The sequence below is a fragment of the Fukomys damarensis genome, unplaced genomic scaffold (genome assembly GCF_012274545.1).
Source record: "Fukomys damarensis isolate Sample0158 unplaced genomic scaffold, DMR_v1.0_HiC HiC_scaffold_36, whole genome shotgun sequence".
NCBI lineage: Eukaryota > Metazoa > Chordata > Mammalia > Rodentia > Bathyergidae > Fukomys > Fukomys damarensis.
Window position 1 is genome coordinate 37,152,307 of NW_022900948.1, and position 15,188 is coordinate 37,167,494.

At 48.9% G+C, this 15,188-nt stretch overlaps 1 protein-coding gene across 4 annotated transcripts in view; it reads right to left on the reverse strand.

Annotated features, from left to right (window-relative positions):
* Window positions 1–15,188, reverse strand: part of LOC104847520 (N-acetyllactosaminide alpha-1,3-galactosyltransferase-like) — a 72,279-nt gene that overhangs the window by 56,432 nt on the left and 659 nt on the right. For 2 of the 4 annotated variants that reach the window (XM_033759091.1, XM_010602949.2), the window contains exon 1: window positions 14,153–15,050. The exons of the other annotated variants lie outside the window; for them this stretch is intronic. The gene's annotated coding sequence lies outside the window, so the exon portion shown is untranslated. Of the gene's footprint in view, window positions 1–14,152; window positions 15,051–15,188 lie in introns of those variants that run through there. 4 annotated transcript variants of the gene reach the window in all.

A 15,188-nucleotide genomic window follows, 5' to 3' on the forward strand; every position in this document is an offset into this window, starting at 1 on the left:
GATAAAAATAAAACAGGGAGAAGCTGGGTCTTAGAGACGCTACCCTAGCCACACTTCACTACACTACCCCCAATAAAACGGGGAGTGATGGGTCTGCCGCCTACCTTGCAAGCGAAAGGACCCGAGTTCGATCACCGGTACCAGAAATCAAACAAACCAACCAACCAAAGAGGGGGGGCGATAAACTGGCACCCAGCCACCCCCTTCTGCACACCTGCTTCCCTCATTCTCAGCTTTCGGGGGGCGGGGGCGGTCTCCCAGGCTGCTCCCCTCGCAACACCCTCCCTATAAGGCATGGGCTTATTTGATTATTTAATAATCTGATGGTCACGCACCCCCACACTAGCCAAAGGCGCCTCCTCAGTCAACAGCTGGCACAGGGAGCTCTCCAGTGGTATTTGTTGGATGATGATTTGAAAATGGATTCTCAGTGCTCTGCCAGGTGCTACCTGTGTGATCTTAAGAAAGTTCCCTCCCCTCCCCACCCACATCCACCCTACCCCCAGCCTCAGATTCTCATCAGTGAAACTGGAGAACATCGTACTTTTCTGCCAGCAACCCACACTGACTTTATAACCTCAAAAAAAAAAAAAAAAAAAAAAAAAAAAAAAAAGAACATTTTTTTTAAAGAAAAAATTTAGCAGAATTTGTGATTCTGGCAGGCTGTGTGAACTGGGACAAGTTCGATATTCAGAGGGCTTCTGTTTCCCCAGCCACAAACCAAGGGCCTAAGATGCTAGTCTCTTTCCACCTCAGACCTTTATAATTGTGGTAAAGAAGGCTCCACCCCACCCCTGGCCCTTCACCTCCACCTCCATTTGGGTCCCAGAACACAAACAGGAAATGTGACGATCGGATGAGCAGCTTGTGGCAGTGGGGCATGGTCAGGCCCAGAGGGAAACAAAGAGTTTCTGAGCTTTCTGGATAAAGCCCGGACCCCAGGCAGAGGACCCACGTTACATTGTATGGGAGGAGGACGCCACCCACCTCTGGATGGGTCTCCCCACCTTGTCATTCATAGCAGATGCCCTGGCACCACGGGCAGATTAGCAGTCTCGGGGTACTGGGTCAGGACCCTGGGCTCCAGTCTGGCCCGGTGTGACCTTGAGGAAGCCTCCACCCTTCCCTACTAATGTGAAGCTTTTCTTTTTGCAGGCAGAGCTGCTCCTGAATGAAGGGCCCCATATCATTGCCTGTGTCTCAGTCCCAAATCCCTCTCTTCCCGTGTGACCTGAGGATATTTCTTAACTTCTCCAGGCCTCAGTCTCCCCATTTGTACAACTGGAACAAAAACGATTCCTACCATCTGGGTTTCTGCATGATGAAGAGGAAGGGCCCCTAAAGGCGCCTCACACAGTGGCTGCAGAAAGGAGGGAAATGTCCAGTACGTGTGAGCTATTATTGTTTTTATTATTTGTTTAATCCGGTTCTTGGATCACGTCCTCTTCCCAGTTTGCCCATCTGTAAAAAGGCCCTGCAGACCATGTCTCAGACCAACCACTAAGAGAAAACCAATCTAAATATCAGATTGAGCCAAGCATAGCAGGAGACGAACAAGGAAAGACCAGAAATTCTATGACGTTGCCACAGCGCAGAAGGATTTGAGGATTGGCTGCTGCCCCAGGTTGCTGGGAACTAGAGAAGGCTTCCAGTTGCACCCAAATTTAGTAGCAGAGGGAGTGTCCCAGGCCCTATACCAATTTGCCCTGGAAAGCAGAGCAAGCCAGCTGCACAAGATGTTGGCTTTGGGTTTGTTTCTGCTCCTGCCTCTGTCCGAGCCCCATGGGAACACGAGGAAGCTGGACTCAGTCCTCTCAGCTCCCAGAAGAAGGGTGAATGGGAGGGCGGCTGTCTCACCTCTGAAGCGGGAGTGGTGGTGGTGGGGTGTCAAAGGGAGTTCCCAGGACCCTTCTCAGAACCTTGCCCAGACCTCCATGTTCTTACCTACAGAACACAGATGCTCAAACAAGACGCTCCTTGACTTATGATGGTGAGTGAGGCTTAGGTTTCTTTATTATATTTACAGGATGCAAAAGGAGATATGGCTCCCTTAGAAACCACGCTATGAACTTTGACCATTTCCTGGGCTGGTAAATACATGGCAAGACACTCTTCCATGATTCCTGGCAGCGACAGTGCCACAATCACCAGGAACGCTTGTGGTGCACCATGTAGTGAAGCTAGGATGTCCAGTCGGTTAGGTATATCCAATGCATTTTTAACTCGTGACTTTTTTTTTTTGTACTGGGGATCGAACTCTGGTCCTTGCACTTACATGGCAGGCAGTGGAACCACTGAGCTTAATCCCCGGCCCTAACTCATGATATTTTAAACTGAAAATGGGCTTATTAGGACTATAACCCTATTGTAAGTTGAGGGGCACCTGTATCTGCTTGACCAGGGCCTTCTGCAGAAAGAGGCTAAAGTCTATTGACGATGTCACCCAGTGCAGTGGTTCTCAAAATGTGGTCCACAGACAGATGCTGTTCCTTTCTCCATGAGGAGGCACAGAAACTGAGAGTCACTTTTACAATATTTTACCAACACACCTGTCCTCAGAGTGTTAGAAATAAGAATAATAACGGTGGGTCCCACCTTGCTGGAACCACTTACACGGTGGACCGTGCTGCCTGACCCTAGGACACCTCATCCAACAGCAAAGCAATGTCTGCTGGCCCAGAGAAAAGAGCTGACTCTCTCTTCACGTAGCCCAGAAGGCCAGGCTGGGACTGCCCAGGGACGTTCAAGGGAGGCTGTTTGGAATGCAATGTTAAGAAGCTGCCCCAAAACCAAAGCATAGAACGGGCAGACTTCAGAAGCAGTGCCCAGCTCCTACTCTTTGAAGACACTCAGGTGCAGATGTCTGTTCGGCCAGAGCGTGCAGAAGGGATGTCTTCATCAGGTACAGGAACTGTCTTACCTGATAGGACTCTTCAGCGGGGTCTCTGTTGGGATCCTTATCTTTTACAGAGGAAGAGACAGAAGCTGGAGGAGACGTGCCTTATAATTAGAGGCAGGGTGTGACGTTTTGGGGATCCTCCAGAGAAGTAGTGTTCCAGACTTAGAGCATACTGGCTTGCATAAGCCAACAGTTAATTTACAAAAATGTTTTGTAACTGGTATATGGTAATTGTACATAGTCACGAGGTACAGAGTCATATTTTGACCCATATGTATGACGTGCGGTGATCTGATCATTAAACTTTCAGGAATTTGGCAAGCCAGTCGTTAAACACAGTCATTAGAAAACTCAATTAGATAAATGAATTATACTAAAGCACAAGGATTAAAAACTGGTCACTTTCTAATCATTTTATTACTTTTTATCCTCTTGGGGTTATTGTGTCTCTCAGATCTAGGTAGACTAGAAAATAGTATGCAACAAAGATATTACAGCCAGGATTTAGCTCAGTGGCCCTGAGCCTGCCTCCCAAGTGCAAGGTCCCGAGTTCTATCCCCAGTACCAAAACAAAAACAAAAATAAAAACAAAGATTCTACACATTTTTCCCAACTCCCTAAGCAGCAACAGGAAAAATGGGTGTGGTGGAAATATTTACACTGTGGAAATTGGCAAGTGTCACTCATCAAAGCATTCGTGTTTTTAAAGGGCTGATAAGCAGACATCTGTGAGCACAGAAACCGAGGCCAGGCCTTCTGGGTCTGAGGGGGCTGCGTCTTCCCAGTGGAAGGGGAAGCGGGGACTGCTGAACTCTCCTGGGGATGTGTGAAGGGGTCCCCAGTCCTGTGAGGCTTCTGAACTGAGTAAGTAAATGTGAAATGGCAGAGTAGACCTGTCAGAAGGCTGCCTTCACAGAGTGTGTCCAAGGTAGGTAAGACTGAGGCTTTCCTCGTACATTCGCTTGCTTCTTTTTTTGTGTGTGTGCTATCAGGGCTTGAACTCAGGACCTTGTGCTTGTGAAGCAGGCGGCCACGCCACTGAGCTAAATCCCTGGCCCTATTTGCTTCTTTTTGATAAATTCAACCCTCTTTTTAAGTATCCTAGGGGGCGCAAAAATTTAAAGAAGCCCAGCAGAGCATCCCTTTGTATTTGTGTGTGTGTGTGTGTGTGTGTGTGTGTGTGTGTGTGTGTGTGTGTGTGGCTGCCTCTGAATTCTCTAGATTTGCCTACTGGGTTTCCTCCCTTTGAGGATAATAATTGTGCTGATAACTGCTGACCCCTTCATGATAATGGCACTTGCCCCTTACTGGTCACCTTGTACCAAGCACTTGACACTCAGCTCTAAAATCCCAACAACCAATTTCACAGATGGATACTGAGGCTTAGCGGTGCAGTCTTGCCTGGGGCCAGGCTGTCCCTGTAGAATTTCCCCCAGAGGATTCATTCCTTCCCTCAGGGTGGACCTGTGACTCTCCTCCGACCTGCAGAATTCTGTAGCACTAGGAAGTCCCCATCTCTGATGGCACTGGTGGACTAGTTGCCCAGTTTGTGTAAGGAACCTTCCATCTACCACCAGAGCAAAACAAGACAAATGCTCTCGGTCCAACCATCTGTCCCTGGAATGCAGCAGAGAGCCCTGGGCCTTGGCCAGGTAGAAGCTCTGCACCCTGAGGAAGAGTCCCAAAGGCAGACATTGGGGAAATATTGACAGTAGTCCTGGTGGCAGCAAGAGCTAGAATTAGCTCCTACATAAGACCTGAACTGTGTGGAGTGCCCAGCCTCCAGGGCGCTGGCTGTCTTGGTTTTCTAGCCCTCACAGGAGTGCTGTGGGCAACAAAAACTAGTCTCAAAATGTAAAACGTCCCCCAAAGTCTGATGTGTCCGGAGGAAGGGCTTTCGGAAGGTGATTAGTTCGTGAAGGCACTGACCTCATCAACGCGTTAATACTTTCATGAATTTGTTAGCTGAATGGGCTTATTAGGAGGTGGGGGCCTAACTACAAGAAGCAGGTTACTGGGGGTGTGGCCTTGAAGGGTACACACAGGCCCTGCCCTTTCCGGTCTGGCTCTTTCTCCTCTCCCTCAGCTTCCTAGCAGCTGTAAGGTGAGCAGTTTTCTCCACCAAGCCTTTCTACCTCTGGTGTTTCTGCCTTGGAACCAGCTGACCAGAGACTGAAACCTCGGGAACTGTCAGCCAAATTAAACCTCTCCTCCTTTAAGAGGTGTATGTCAGGTATCTTGCTCCAGCATCAAAAAGATGACACACAAGGCATACCTTCTCTGCCTCCATCTCCTTCTGTTACTTACAACCAAATCTCAGTACATCAGCCCAGATAGTCACCTCGCATCTCTCTTGTGGAATGTTCATGTGGCCACAGAATTAATTCCAAAACACATGATTAAATTTGTACTTAGAAATATCAATTCTCCCTTCCTTTGCATAGCTCTCGGTAGCATAGAAAAGTAATTTGCTACACAAGATACCAATCCATAGGCAGCCGTTAGCAAACCAGACCCTTTTCCTATTCTCAGGGAGCCTCTTGCCCCTGAAAAGAAGCCCTGCCCCTAATGTTAGAAGTGTCCCGGCTTTCCCCACAGATACCAGGCAAGTTCTTCTTGGGGACAACTGTCCTGCTTCTGGAAGACACGCCCCCGGGGGGGGGCAGGAAGAAGGCAGGCAGCTGCTCCCTCTTGACCCTGCCAACTTGACCCTCTTGACCCTGTCACTGCTGTAGGCAGCCATCCCCTCGCCCTGAGCTTGCTCCCTATCCTGTTCCTCTGTGTCCTCCAGCCACCACGGCCTCTGGGTTTTGGAACAGTTAAAGTGTCAGTAGGACGGGTCTCACTGCCTCTGCCGCCACTGGGACCACTCTTGCCTGTTCACCTTCAGTGTGAAGATCATGTGCCCTGAAAGCCTTTTCTACACCCGATCAGGTCTAATACGCACACCCTAAACTTCTTTTTAGTAACTATTTACCTAACTAGCTCCTAACCTCCACACAGACAGGGACTGGATCGACCTGGTAATCAGGTATCAGTAAATCTTGGACACCAGGGATTTAGCTCAGTGGTTCCGGCACCTGTCTCACAAGCGCAAGGACCCGAGTTCTATCTCCGGTACTGGAAAAAAAAAAAAAGGTTCAAAGTAAATCTTGGATGAGTTAATAAACGAAGGAACAGAATGATGGTAGCTCCAAGAACGATTCACAGCTCTACTCTTGAGGAAAAAGTCAAGATGACTCAAAACTTAGGATCCCTCCAGAGATAACAGCTGCTTCTTCCTTGTTTCTTGTGGATTTGGGCTTTTTTTCTTCTTTTTGGTTTAACTGCAGGTGTTGCTCAGAGAAAAAAATTGCTAGAATTGTGCCTTGTGGCACTGGCTGACAGAGAAACTGAGGCTCCCGCATAACCAACAGCTGGCAGCACAGCCCTGGGTGGGAAGTGGCCACCTCATACTCAGCCCAGAGCTCTATTCAGTGTCCCGCCCCACAGAAGAGCCCAGTCCACCGCATTTACAGCGAAGCTCCCAAGGACAAGAGCCCCCAACCTGAGATGAAATGAACATTCTCAGCAAGAACGAAATCCCTGGCCCCCAACCCTCCTCCCAGCCTCATCCGACCGCGGCTGTCTCTCTGGATGTCTTCCATCTGGGCCGCAGCGAAGGTCACTGCAGTTGCCTCCGGCACCCCTCCACCTTTGTCTGGAGCCACATAGTCTGGAGTCAGAATCTGGCTTCTCTGCCTCAGTTCTGCTACTTCATTCCCACAAGGTTTTGGCCCAAGCTTTTGCTATGGTTTGGAAATAAGATGCCTAACCCAAACTCCGCCCAAGGCTCATGTGTTCAGCGGTGGGGCTTGCAGAAGGTGATTAGCTCACAAGGGCTCTAACTTCATTAGTTAATTCAACTTAATCCACTGATGAGCCCGTAATTGGATGGTGCATTGGGAGGTGAAGGAGGAAGGAGACGGGGCCAATGGAAGGGCATGAGTCATGGGGGTGTGACATGGGGACTGTATCTGGTCCCCATCCCCTTCCGCTCTAGGGCTCTTTCTCTCTCTCTCTCTCTCTCTGCTTCCTGGCTGCCATGAGGTGAGATCTTTCCTCCACCATGCACCACCTACCACCGATACTCCCGACTCACCACAAGCTGAAAAGCAGTGGAATCCGACAACCATGGACTAAACCTTCTGAAACCAGGTGCCAATGTAAACCTCCCCTTTTTTTTTTTTGTTTTGTTTTGTTTTTGGTACTTTTTGAGACACTATGTAGTTAAGGCTGACCTGGGACTCACTATGTAGCCCAGGCTGGTCTCGAACTCACAGCGATCCTCCTGCCTCAGCCTCCCGAGTGCTGGGATTACAGGTGTGCGCCACCACGCCCAGCCTTTCCCTCTTTTTTAAACTGTTTATGGCAGGTGTTTATCACAACATCTGAAAGCTAACACGACCTTAAAACTCTAAGCCTCTATTTCTCCATGTGTAAAATGGGGGAAATAATTACTGCTCTGCTGACCACATGGGGTTTTTGCGAGGCCCACGTGAGATAAGCATAAATATGATCTCACTTCTCAAACGGCTGCCCAGGGTAGACAGTACTAGCCACAATCATTCTGTCATTATTTTTCTGTTCTCCTGGGGTCTTGCTGTCAACCCACAGTCAGCTGATCTCTCCCAGAGCCCCTTCTCTTTACCCAGCCTCTCTATACCACTTGACCCTCCTGACCATATCCTCCCAGCAGCCCTCTTCTCCTTCAGCCTCCCAGACCCACTTGCTCCAGATGCCTCTTCTCCAGCTCAGCTCAAACACTCTGAGCTGGGCCTGGGCCCAAGGGGCAGCTCTGTGCTTTTTCCTGCCATCCACAACTACCAACAGCGCACGGCTCTGACAGGAACCACAGGAAGCCCCTGCCTATCACTGGAGTCTCTCACAGATGTTTGTGTGAGGGTCCCCCCAGGACACGTGCACGGTAGCACACGGCCCTGGATCTCCACCCCCACCACACATCCCACTGCTGTATGAGGCCCTGTTGAAAATGAAAACTAGGACAAACGTTGCTGAAGCCTAAGTCTAGAAAACTCCCATGGCCAGCACTGCACATCAGTGAGGCCTGCAGCCTCCATCCGCACTGAGTTTGAAAAGCTGAGCAGATCAGCTCTTTGGCTGGAGATTTAGACAACTAATTCTATTTCTTCTTTTTGAAGCTATAAAGACTTTCAGAAAGAATTCTAGGCTAAGTATTCTCAGGGGTGACCTCTTTGCTTGCAACCCATGGGCTAAATCTACATCCTTCTTGGTCCTCCCAGATGACCCCAAGCAGCCTCTCTCAGGAGCACAGGTAACACTTCTATCAACAGAACTTTTCATGCAGGCAGAGTAGTGAGGAGCCTGCCCCAGGTCTGACAGCCACTGAGGATGCAAACTCAGGGGCCACACTGAACTGAAGCATGTCAAGCAAAGCACTCTGCGGTCACGTGGATGGTGTACTCTCCGGCTCCAGCAGCTCACAGCTGAGGAAGTAAGAAATACTGTAATGACAAGTGGCAGAAATGCAGCTGGGGCCATGTACTGCAGGGTGACTGGGGTGCTGGCGGGGAAGGAAGGGATGCCTAATCCACGAAGAGATTGGCTTCACAGTGAGGATAATGATGAAGCTGGGTTTTGAAGGGTGAGTAGGAGCCTGCAGGTGGATTTGGGGAGGAGTGGAAAGAGCATTCCAAGCAGAAGGAGCAGAGGTATTAGGCTAGGAGCAAAGTCCAGAGGTATTAAACTAGGAGAGAATTTCAGTAATTCCTCAAGGCTGGAGCAGAGGTCCTAAGGGGCAGAGTGATAAGGCAAGGGGAACTTCCGGAGTGCAGCAATGCAGGACCTTGGCTACCTCCCAAAGGAGTATGTGCTTTGTCCTGAAGGCAGTGGAGAGCCTTAGAAAGATCAAAACATGTCAGTGTGGTGTCTGGCAAGAAGAGGCTGGCCTGCAGTGACAGAATGTGCTGGAGTGGGGGGTGGGGCAGAGATGGGGAGGAGGGCACAGCGGAGGGCCAGCCTGGAGGGCTTGCACCCGAACTCAGTGGGAGCGTGGGGCTGGGATGAAAAGGACTGTTCTGAGAGTCCGTAGAGACAAAGGAGCGAACAACCCAGGCCACTGATTTGATGGTGCGGGAGAAGCGCTGTGGTTTGGATACATGTCCCCCAAAGGTCTGGTCCCCATTCCTGGTGCTACTGGGAGGTGGTGGAACCTTCAGGACATGGGGTGTGGTGGAAAAAGTTGGGCCAGGGGTGGAAGGCCCTTAGAGGAGACACTGGGGTCCTGGGCCTTCCTCTCCTCTCTTTGCTTCCTGGATGCCAGGAGGTCAACAGGCTTCCTCTGCCACACGCTCCCACCATGACGCACTATAACACCAAGACCCAAAGCAACAGGGCCCAATAACCATGGACTGAAACCTCTGAGACCATGAGCCAAAATAACCCTTTTTTCTTTTAAAACAGATTCTCTTGGTTTTTGTTTGTTTGTTTGTTTGTTTTGTTTTCAATCACAGTAACAGAAAGCTGACTAACACGGGGGTGGGAGGGATGAGGGATAAGTCCCAGATTTAGGGGCCAGATGTGCAAAGAGACAGAGATTGGAAAGTTGCTGCCATGGTTGAGCACCTGCTCTGGAGAGTGGGCTATGTGACAGCGACTAAGTTGGAGAGACAGAGAAAGGTGGAGGCCTGTATCTGGGAGCGATGGCAGTACCCCCTCATCCGTGGTTTTGAACTTTGAAGTTTCAGTTATTCATGATCAGCCACAGGCTAAGAATATCAAATGGAAAATTCCAGAAAAAAAGACAAGTTGTAAGTTTGCAATTATGCACCGTTCTATGTAGCACAATTGATGAAATCTCATGCCATCCTACTCTGTCTAGTGTAGGACGTGAACCTTCCCTTTTTCCAGTGTATTCCCATTGTATATGCTACCCACCGTCAGTCACCAAATAGCCACGGTACATAGTATATATACCCATAGTTTGCTACTATGAGGTTTCAGGCATGCCCTAGGGTCTTAAATGCATTCCCCACTGGTAATGGGGCATACTGCACTAACAAACACAGATGGTCAGGTGGTTTACTATTCCCAAGTATTCATTTTGTGCCAATAAGCAAAGTACATATCTTTATGTAGGCTTATACATATGCATACATATGTTGTATGTTTATAAAGTTGTCTCTGGGCTTGGTGACTGGCGGTGAGTGGGTGGAAATGACAATGAGCACAGGGTAGAGGCTTTAAGAGATGTTACATCATCTCTTGCTCCAGTTTACTATGAAAACAGTATATACCAGCCTGGGTGTGGCGGCACACGCCTATAATCCCAGCATTCGGGAGGCTGAGACAGGAGGATCTCTGTGAGTTCGAGACCATCCTGGGCTACATAGTAAGATCCAGTTCAGTCTCGACTACATAGTGAGACCCTGTCTCCAAAAAAAAGAAAACAGCATATACCAGAAGCAGCTCCCTCAGCCTGGATCCTACACTGAGAAGACCCTCTGTCTTAAAGGCACTTTTCTCTCATTGCTGAGACAAAATACTCGACACCCAAATTTAAAGGGGGAAAGGTTTACTTAGCTTACAGTTTATAGGGGTTTCAGTCCATAATTGGCTGGCTCTTAAGACAGAGTGGCAGGGCAGATGGGCATCACAGAGAACAAACAGTTCACAGTGGGCAGAAGGTAGCAAAGCAAACAAAAGCCCTTAGCATCTTCTTTCTGCCCATTTTAATACTCTATCTAGGCTACCAGGGCTAGGGCAGTGCCAAACCAAACAGTGGACTGATTTAGTAATCACACCCTCTTAACCTCAGCATCATACACTCTAGATTCAGCCACCTCTGAAAAAGCACAATTGCATGACTGCATGAAGCCAGCTCCAAACCATAACACCCTTGGAGCAAAGCTTCCATCTGGCTGGAATCTAGAGCTGAGCCCCCAAACCTAGTACCACGACTGGCCCACAGCTAACATCTTACATGAACCATAAACAGATGCCTCAAGACCCAAGTTTGAGGTAGTTTGGTATACAGCATAATTGCAGCAAAAGCTAGAAAGGATGCGTGCTCTGTATGTTATGATTTATATCCAGATGCCCGCTCCAAAGTCTCATGCACTCGTAGGCAGGACTTTAGGGAGGTGAGTGGATCACGGAGATGTGATAATCATCAGTGGATTAGTCTACAGGTGAGTTTGTGAAACTGAATGTAATGTGGGGAGGTGGAGATGGCTGAGGGAGATGTGTTACTGGGGTTGTCTCCTGGAAGAGCTTATCTCCCTCCTCCATTCCCCCCCTCTGTTGTCCTCCACCGTGAGTCTCTGCCGTGCCATCCTGCAGTACAGCCAGTGGACTATGGCCTGAAATTTCTGCAAGCTGTGACCCAAAATACACCTCTCCTCCTGTGGGTATTGAGTCTTTTGTCTGAGAAACAAGAAAAGCGACTAAGACAATACACGAGGTGAGAAGTACAGATTGTGCTGCTCCACGAATGCTACAATAAAAGGCGCTGTGATGAAGGAGGAATCACAGAAGGTTTTCATTGATGAATTTCATCTTCATTCACTCATTGGTGTCCGAGGTGGAGACGCCTGTCCTTATTTCAAAGCCGCAACTCCCCATTGTCTCCTGCTCTTCCCAGTGCCTAGTTCCATCCATCCTTCCTCCCCTGGACTAAATCGTTCCCTGAATCTTCATGCCTCACGAGTCTTTCCGGCCTAAAAAAAATCTCTCCCTTCATCCTGTCACCTGGCACCTCCCTGGAGTTCAATCTCTCTTCTAACCTTTTCAAATAAATTTAAATGGGTGACTAAGCTCAGTCTCCACTTCTTGGCTGTCACCTACATGGGCAATCTAGCTTGCTTGTCTTCCACTCTGCCCAAACTGCTCTCTGTATATTTCAGTAACCTCCTAACTTCCCAATACAACTTCTAGTCCTTACTTCCACAGACTGCTCTGTGCCATTCAGCAGTGAACTTAACTCGTTGTCTCTCCCACCCCAACATTCCTCCTCCCTTCTCCACTGAGGGACACTACCATTCATCCAGCCAACCTTGACTGAAAGCCGTCATGAGACAAAGAAGTCTGTCTGGACATGTGAGTTTGCAGTGTCTTGAGACCTCCAAGCAGAAATGCCCACTGAGCACTTAAACACATGAGTTAGGAGCCCCAAATTGGACAGAAGATGGAAGCTATTAAAAACATATGTAAACCCATGAACATTCTTGAGCTTGCCCAGTCTACAGAATACAAGTACCAAGTCTGTAAGTCCCAGCTGACATAGTGAAACCTCTTCTGAACCTAGAAATCCCTGTTACTAAGGCAGCAAGTCTACCTGCCATTTGGTTCCTTCCCTAAAATGGGAAATCCTGGTCTACCCCACCTGGTCTACCCCACCATCTTGTTTCATACATTTGCCCCTGTTCATTTAAAGCCAGAATTCGGTCATAAAAAAAAAAAAAATAGAATGTCAAAATCACAATGAGACACCACCAACCAGTCACTAAAATGACTACAGGCAAAAAGACCAACAAACCACCAAACAGTATCAAGGTGCAGAACAATCCTACCTCTCACTCATAGCTTTGGGAGTGAATGTGAAACAGTACATCTGGTGGTCCAGCAATTTCCCCCCTATGGGAAAGCCAATGTTCTCAAAAGACTTGGGCAAAATCATTCACATAATAGCCCCCAAATAACCCAAATATTCATAAACAGAAGAGGAGATAAAGAAATGGTGGTATATCCATGCGACGGTCTATCACTCAGCAGCAAGGAACAGATGACTCATATGCACAACACAGATGGAATATTAAGATGAGTGAAATAAGCCAGACATAAAAGAGTACATACAAGTGTGATTCTATACATGTGAAGTCCCATCACAGGTAAGTACTAATCAGTGGATTATAAAATCAGAAAATGGTTGCTGGGGTAGGTATGGTAGAAGGCAAATTAATTTGAAATGTTAAATTTCTAGAGTGAAGCAAGTAGTTCGTGTCGCATTTTGGGGGGAGCCAGTAACCAGGAATAAACAGGAATAAACTAACCGGGAATAAGTTTACTGATAAAACTCAGGGAACCAAATGAACATTTAAGATTAGTAGATTTTAATGTATATAAGTTATACTTTAATGAAAAACTGGAAAAAATAATTTTAAGCATCTATAAAATAAACACTAAAATAAATTGAAAACGTGGAACAGAATGAACATTCATTTCAAACAGAATAATATTTCTTTTACAAAAGCACCTGTAGGAATGCCTAGTCCTCCACTGAATTCATCCAGCCCCTTTCAGCCGCTCCCCACCTCATCTCAGTGATGTCTTACTTTGGCCTGATGAGAGATGCTGAAATGGAAAGAGTACCAGCCATCAAGCCAGACAAAAACGCATTTAAATCTCAGCTGCATTTTATAGCTGAGCGCCATGAGCCAGGCACTTGGGCTCTCTGAACCTTTGTTTCCTCCGCTGTAAAATGGGTTAGTGAGACCCAGCCTACCCGCTTCTGCTGCACAACCTGTAAGAACAAATCACACTTATCAAGTTCCACTAAAGGCTTCGAAGTAAGAAGGCACCCTGGGCTCTGCAGTGAGTCTAAGTGCGTGCTGCTAACAGGTACAGAAAGTCACACAGAGCCACCCCGGCCCGGGAAAGGTCACTCTACGCCCTCTGACTCTGGAGACAGGTACCTGGCTACCAGCAGGTCTTATCCGAATTGCTGTGCACACCCCTCAACCTCAGCCATTCCACCAAAAACAACCAAATCAGACTGGACAGGAGGAATATACAAAGCGTGCTCTGGGGGTTCCCAAGACAAGGAAGAGATAAATGCAGAACTAAACAGGTTCTGCCCAAAATAAATTTTCAGGGACCACAGCCCTGCCCTCGAGGTGCTCTTCCCCAGCCAGCCAGCAAGGGACTTGAGCCAGGATACTAGGCCTCCTGAGACATGGTTTGAAATCTCTTGGAACAGGAAATCCTTAGGGACACTTTCGGTCCTGCCTTAGTCAGTCACTGAACATCTGTTACTGGCAGCAGAGATAACTTGGACCTGCATCCCTCCCCCATCTGGTAGGGGAGGCAAGACATAACTTGAAACATAACCCAGAAATAACTCTGAAGAAGGTAGAAAGTACTTAGTGTAGCCGAAGCAAAGAGGTTAACCGTAACCTTTACACCCCCACCGCCCCAGGCCCTGGCCCCTGCCCAAAGCACTTTACATTTGCTTACCCAAAGAGTGAGATCTCCAGAACTACTCCTATTTCACAAGCCAGGAACCTGAGGGTCTTCCCGGAAAAATATCTCCCAGCCGGGAAGCGGCTAGGCCAGGACTCCACCCTGCATCTGCTGGCAAGAAACGCGCCTCCTACTACCAGGTAAATGAAGGAGGAAGCTAGGTCGGCTCCAGAAGCAGAAGGTGTGCAAATGACAAGTAAACCCTTAAAAAGAGCCGCCTGGGTCTCAGTTCCGTCCTTGGGGGAGGAGTGCGCTGACATCCTCGGCCCCTCCTTTCCCCGCCCACAACCAGAGAGAAAATCGGGGAATTTCAAGTGGCCCTGTTTCCTCTCTCCGTTTGGGCTGACATTTTTCTCCCCTTTACTGTTTCTTGGATGCTTTTCAAAAGTTTGTGCAATCCTTTTCTTTAGCGATTTCCCTGCCATTTGCGAACGCAGAGGGGTGTCCTGAGTGGGAAAGAGTGGCTTGAAGCGTTGAAGGGACCGTTTCGGACCCCATCTCCTCAAGTAGCAGCATGCGCTTCGGCTGCAGGAGTTACAGTGCCTGCAACTTTCCCCTCCGGGTGTTGGCGTGGTGGTGGGCTCCGAGAGCTCCCCGATATCTGTCTGTCTCTGACTCTCTCTCCCCTGCTCTCACTGTGTACCCCACCTCCAGCGCTCCACTCCCAGAGTCACCCGCTTTGCATCCTGTTGTCTGCCAGAGCCCTGCCTCGGTCCCGCCCCACAGCCTGCCTGGACCCCTCCTGCCTTTCAAGACTTATCTGTCTTAGTGTCCCCGCCGAGAGTCCCTGTTCTCCCCATCCCTACTAGGCAGGCGCCGTGGGGTAGGGGACACTCGAACACCCCGAGTCCCGCAGGACCGAGTCTGGAAGGCTGGACAGAGGCGCGACACAGGATGCGGGCAGAGACTGGGTCAGATCTGAGCGCAGAGGAAACGGGGCCAGAACAAAAGCAGGGGCGCGGGCAGGGCAGACACAGGGAAGCGCCGGAGCAGTGGCCTCCCCGCTCCTGCAGCCCCGCGCGCCGCCCAG